Here is a 6,000-nt window from a genome sequence, read left to right as displayed (position 1 = left end):
GGATTTATTACTGCTCTGCTGAGAACATCACAGAGCTGACTATCCACAACAGGACAGGGAAGTAAGGAAGCAAAAGGGCAGTGAAATAAATGCCCCCTGAGTCTTGCTCTGTTTGGGGAGGCAAAAAAAACTATGAACACGGAAGCCCCCAATCAGAATGATAAATAGCAAAAGCAAGCATCCAGAGTGTGCCGTCAGATTCCTAAGGAGACACCATGGGGCTATGTGCTGCCCAGTTGGTTGTGGCAGTATCTCACTTGCAAAATGCTGTATTGTTTCTTTATCCAGCATCTAGATAAGACCATGCTGACTGTGAGCATGCTCATGAGCCAGGATGAGCACATCAGTTCCAACCCTGTAGTGAAATTGTTATATGGTGACCCAGCAAGCTTCTTGCCCAAACTTCCCCAGAAAAGTGTGGTTCATTGCTCAAAGATTTGGAGTTTCAGGAAGAAGATCACAGTACCTCCAGCACATCACGGAGCAGAAGAACACCAAGTAGATTGTTCCCATGCCCTGGGAATTCCTGCAGAAGGTGTGTATGCTTCATGGGCTTCCCCCTTTTCCTAATAGACTTCCCCTGAGGACTAATAGGCTCCTTGTCAGGGCTAAAAAATCATCATTCTTAGAGGCCGAACCCTAATTAGCCCCATCAGTACTGTGATTCTGAATGCAAGGCCTGTAGCGTGAGTCTCAGGGACAGCATAGAGGTCTTAAGAAACATCTGCTGAAGTCATAGGTATAATAGGCACATGAGTGAGATTAGCTGTGATCAATAAGGAACTTGAAGGCCAGGAGGGATCACAATGGTTACTCATCTGTGATGTCTAATCTTCATCCCCATAAGCTGAGCAGGTAGTCACCAGCAAGGGCCTGCTGAACAGTCAAGAATGCACACCAAAACCAAACCAGGACCCTCCCTGTGCCGTGTAGGCAGGAGGCAGTGTGCTTCATGATGGGGTGGCGGGATGTGGAGTCACACCTGCCAGGCCCAGAAACCATCTTCATCTTTTACCCATTTGAGCTCTCCTGGGCCACAGTAGAGGTTTTAACCACCTCCCTCATGGACCAGTACCACAGCTGGAAGGAAGTAAAATGATTTGGAAATATCTAGTGCTCACACTAGAAAGAACTTCATGTTAGTGTCATGATCTCTTATCAGTTCATGATTTCATTTGATTGAGGATGCTGGATCCTGGCCCTTCAGAACAAAACCCAAAATCACACCAGCTACCACTGCAGTAGGCCTTGGTATTTCTTTTCAGCAGTCTCACACCCAACAGTGGGCCCAAGATTCAATTTTTTAAATTTTTTTCTGAAATTATTTATTTTTATTAATTCATTAGTTGTACACATAATGGGAATTGGTGTGAAATTTCCATGTATGCATGGATTTGGCTTGCACTGTTCTGGCTTGTTTTACTTAACATAACATCCTCTAGTTCTATCTGTTTTGCTGAAAATTTCAGGAGTTAATTTTTCTTATACCTGAATCATATTCTATATATAAACCACATCCTCTTTACTCATTCATCTGCTGGCTGATGAGTTTCTAGGCTGATTCCCTGTTTTATTGTGAATGGTGCCACATAAACATGGGCCTGCAGTACCTCTGTGATATGCTGATTTCCTTTGGAGTGGGGTAGTTAGATCACATGGTAGATCTTTTTTTAGTTTGAAGAACCTCCATACTATTCTCCATTATGAGGTATTAATTTATATTTCTACCAGCAATATATTAGATTTCCTTTTTCTCTTCATCTTTATTATTTTATATTTGGGTTCATTTTATTTTATTTTATTTTATTTGTGGGGTACTAGTGGCAATTGAACCCTTCTTGGGCTTGCTAGGCAAGCAATACTCTACTACTGAGCTACAGTCCCAATCCCCTGCTTTTATTTATTTATTTTTTAAGACAAGGTCTCTTTTTTTTTCAGACTTCAATCAATATTTTAATTACCAAGCCTATATTTAGCAAGACAAGAGGGGCACAGAGGAAGGCAGGGGTAGGTGTTAGGGAGCCTCAGAGGAGCTGACCCACTTCCTGCATTGGCTGCAGAGCTTTGCAGTCCTGGCCAGGATTTCCAGGCCTTGTGCCCTTCAGAAGCCCTGACAGACATCAAAGCAGTTACAACTCAGTGGCAGCTGCAGATTTCAGCAGCGATGCTACTGTCCTTTAATCTTTTTCAGCTGCACAGTTGGGAGAGACAGGGCTGGTCAATGATTTCAGGTGGGGTCAGTGTGACTGCAGGGTCACTGCGAGAGCCTTGGCTGTTGCATTGAGAACGGTGATCCTGCAATCTGTACATGTGGAAAAATGAGAATTCATAGCCCATTTGAATCAAATTTATAATATGTCAAGATCATTGTATTGTGTCGAGTAACTAATAAAAAATAAATTAAAAAAAAGACAAGGTCTCAATAAGTTGCCTAGACTAGCCTACAACTTGCTGAGGGTGGCTTTGAATTTGTGATCCTCCTGCCTAAGGCTCCTAGGTAGCTGAGATTACACACCTATCTTATTATTTTTTTTTTTAATAAGAGTCATTCTAACTGTAGGGGCATGGAATCTCATTGTAGTTTTGATTTGCATTTGCATTTCCTTGATGGCTATTGACATTGAATATTTACTCAGATATTTGCTAACCACTTATATTTCTTTTTTGAGAAGTGTTTATTCAGATCATTTGCTCATTCTTAAATTGGATTACTTTGATTTTTTTTCTTGTTAAATGTTTTAGTTATATATTCTGGGTATTTACCTGCTGTCAGGTGAAGAGTTGGCAGCTATTTCTCCCATTCTGTAGGTTTTCCCTTCCCTCTGTTGGTTGTTTTCTTTGCTGTGCAGAAACTTTTTAGTTTGATGTAATCCCATTTATCATTTTGCTTTTACTTCCTGTGGTTTGGGGTCCTATCCATAAATCATTGCCTGTGCCAATATCTTGGAGTGTTTTTCCTATTTTTCTGCTGATAGCTTCAGAAGTTAAGTCTTATATCTGGGTCTTTGGTCATTTAGAGTTGATTCTTACATAAACTGAGAGATGGGGCTTAGCTCAGTCCTTGAGGAAACTTTTAATTGGAAGAGGGTGGGGACTTGGTCCTCCTCATCCAAATTCCTCATGTGTAGGGCATATGTAACATATTGAAAATATATGAAGATGGATCCACTTGAGGAAAGGATGAGATTACCCCTTTCTCATTTGCAAGCTTCAGGATATAATCATGTAAAACAACCCACTGACCAAATTAAACTACACAGCCTGCTCCAAATCTATACAACCCATATTTTTTTCTCAGTTAAATAGAGAAAATGTTACTGAGCTGCCTTTTCTACTCGAGGAGGCAGAACTGAGACAGGTGAAATCTTGCCTGATATTTTGACCCTGCAAATAGATCTAGTGAAACAATTCCAGAATATTTCAGAAAATGGATACTGTTCCATCAGGAGTTTTATTAGCAGTCACAGTTCAGGTATGACTGGTGTCTGCTCCATAAAAAGATCAGGACCATCCATGTTTGGTGGTTCAAAAGGATCACTCAGGCTGGGGCATGAGGGTGGGGCTCAGGTCCTAAGGTAGAGAATGAGGCAAAGAATGCCAAATCCCAGAGACGTGCCATGAACCACTGCTGTGGCTGGAAAGCCCTCCTCATCTCCAGCTTCTCATGCAGCCTCAAACGTAAAACTCAGGCATGCTCCTGAGTGTGAGAAGGTGCAGGGTCAGGTTCTTGGGAGCACACCTTGTGGTTTGACCCTGAACAGGGTAGTGGTGGGCAATGTTTTCAAGGGGATCTTACCAAGTGTCTTTTTCAACATATGGGCTAAGGTAGCTATTCCCAACAGGATCACCATCTTCCTGTCCACATGGAATGTGCTGAGGTGATCACTGGAGACCAATGGTAAGTATTGTCCTCCTCATGGCTCTGCCAGCACCATGCTGTGTGTATGACAGTGCAACCTGTTGATGGAGGTGCTACATGAACCAACCACAAAAGTAACCATCAGTCATCTTGAATCTATAAAAATGGAATCAGAAAGGAGTTGAGATCACTGTAAATTTAACAGCCAGGGCCCAGCTCTTTGAAGATGGCTGCCCTTGGCTGCCCTTCTCCTCCCCTGCTTCCAGGCTATGACCCAAATGGCTGGTGCAACATCCCTCTGCTTAGGAATGACCATGTCTTCTAAAGATGAAATCAAGTTATCTAAAGACTACTGCAACTCTGACTTGGATCTGTACACAGATTTTGAGGTCATCCTGCCCCAGTTTCAGGGCCTGGGTCTCTGCTCAACTGCATTATTCAGCTACTTGATAAATCTATGCAATGAAATCATTCACAGGGTGGGGTGGAGAAGTTCTCCAAGGAAAACAATAGGTACTACTACCCCTGCCAAAAAGCTGGGCTGCAGACTCCAGCCAGCAACAGCTCCTGTCCCCAAAACCCTCTCTCAGCCTTCCTCAAGAAAGCCCCATATTTACAAATGGTTTTCACTTACTCACACTAGGAGGGCAGAAGCAGGACATACGCCTCAAAGCCCTAAGCCCCATATACCTGCCCTGCACACCAACAACTGTATCTTGTGTCCCTCAGCTATTCTGTGCATGCCTCAGAGGTCACTGACTTGCATGTGGTCAGTTACAAAGTGGAGCATGACCTGACTCCACTGATTCTCTCTTACTGCCAGTATCAAGTGGAGCAAGGTGGGGAGACCTTAGAGGAATTTGACCTGAAGAAGATCCAGCAGCATATCAGAAGCTGCTTCCTCCAGGGCAAGCCCCAGATGACCCTCAAGGTAGGATGGGCCCTAAGCTAAGGACTTGCTTATGCCTGTTATGAACAGCCCTTATAAGTTTCAGGGGGAACAGAAGTGACACTAGGGTCTTATCTGTGATATCTCGTCCCTACTGGTGGTCTGTAGTCCCTTCACCTTCTCTGGGCTGGGAGGTGTCCCCGGCTCTCTTCCACATCACCATCAACATCTGCACCTGTCTCCCAGGGGAGCCTCAAGTCCCAGTGAACTGAGTTTCCACTACATTTAATGGCACAACCAGGAAAACCTGTCACTGATGCTATCCCTTCAGTTGCATATGAAGTCCATGCCCAGGAACCAACATACAGACCTTCCCCATACCCTAATCTTCTAACTGCCATGGCTATGGCTTCAGTTCATAGCATACAGCTGTCAATTCAGCTGGCCAGTGCCAGCAGCACCACTTCACCTTAGTTTCTTGCCAGAATGCCATCATGTAGGGAGCATCTGTGCAGGCATCCCAGGAAAAAAGAAGTCAGGAACCCCCACCCCCAGCCAGTCAACAGCAAGCACACAGTGTTATATGGCCTCTACCACACTCCTTCATCTGGCACAGAGGCCCTGTCACCTGGCCTCAGCCCAACTTCCCAGCTGTCTCCATCCCCTTCCTTTCTTACTGCATCAAAACCTGTGACCTGCCTTCTGACTCCCTAAGAACAGTGGCACTTCTGCACTGTTCCTTACTGTGGCTTCATTCATCATTTCAGGTCCAATCAAGTGTTATATTCACAGGTATTTTTTTCTTCATTGCCCACAATCAGGCTGTCCATTTTTTGTGCCCAAAGCCATTTTTAATTCATCCGGACAGTGGCTACCTTGTGCACAGTATCTGCTCAGTGTTGCTGGATAGAACATAAATATGCGTATTTCATTAGTGCTCTTGTGCTCTTGTGGTACTCAGATACACTATTCTACAGGCCATTATCTGCAAGGCCATGGTAGTCAGGCTGGATTTCTTGTGTTACTGTGTCCAGAGTGAGGGTGGAACAGAGTCATCAGGAGACAACAAAGCTAAATGCCTTGTCCAGGAATAAACTATCTGGCTTGGTACTTCCACTGAGTCACTGCTGAAGAATATATATACATATATCTGTCATCAGATGGAAGCCTCCACTATGGTTTTAATTTCAAAAAAAGCTTTTTTTCTTTCTCACCTTAGAGAATACCCATGCTGATATGCAGACATGACAGA

The sequence above is a fragment of the Urocitellus parryii genome, chromosome 11 (genome assembly GCF_045843805.1).
Source record: "Urocitellus parryii isolate mUroPar1 chromosome 11, mUroPar1.hap1, whole genome shotgun sequence".
In the NCBI taxonomy this organism is placed as follows: Eukaryota; Metazoa; Chordata; class Mammalia; order Rodentia; family Sciuridae; genus Urocitellus; species Urocitellus parryii.
Note: the sequence above shows the minus strand (reverse complement) of the source record.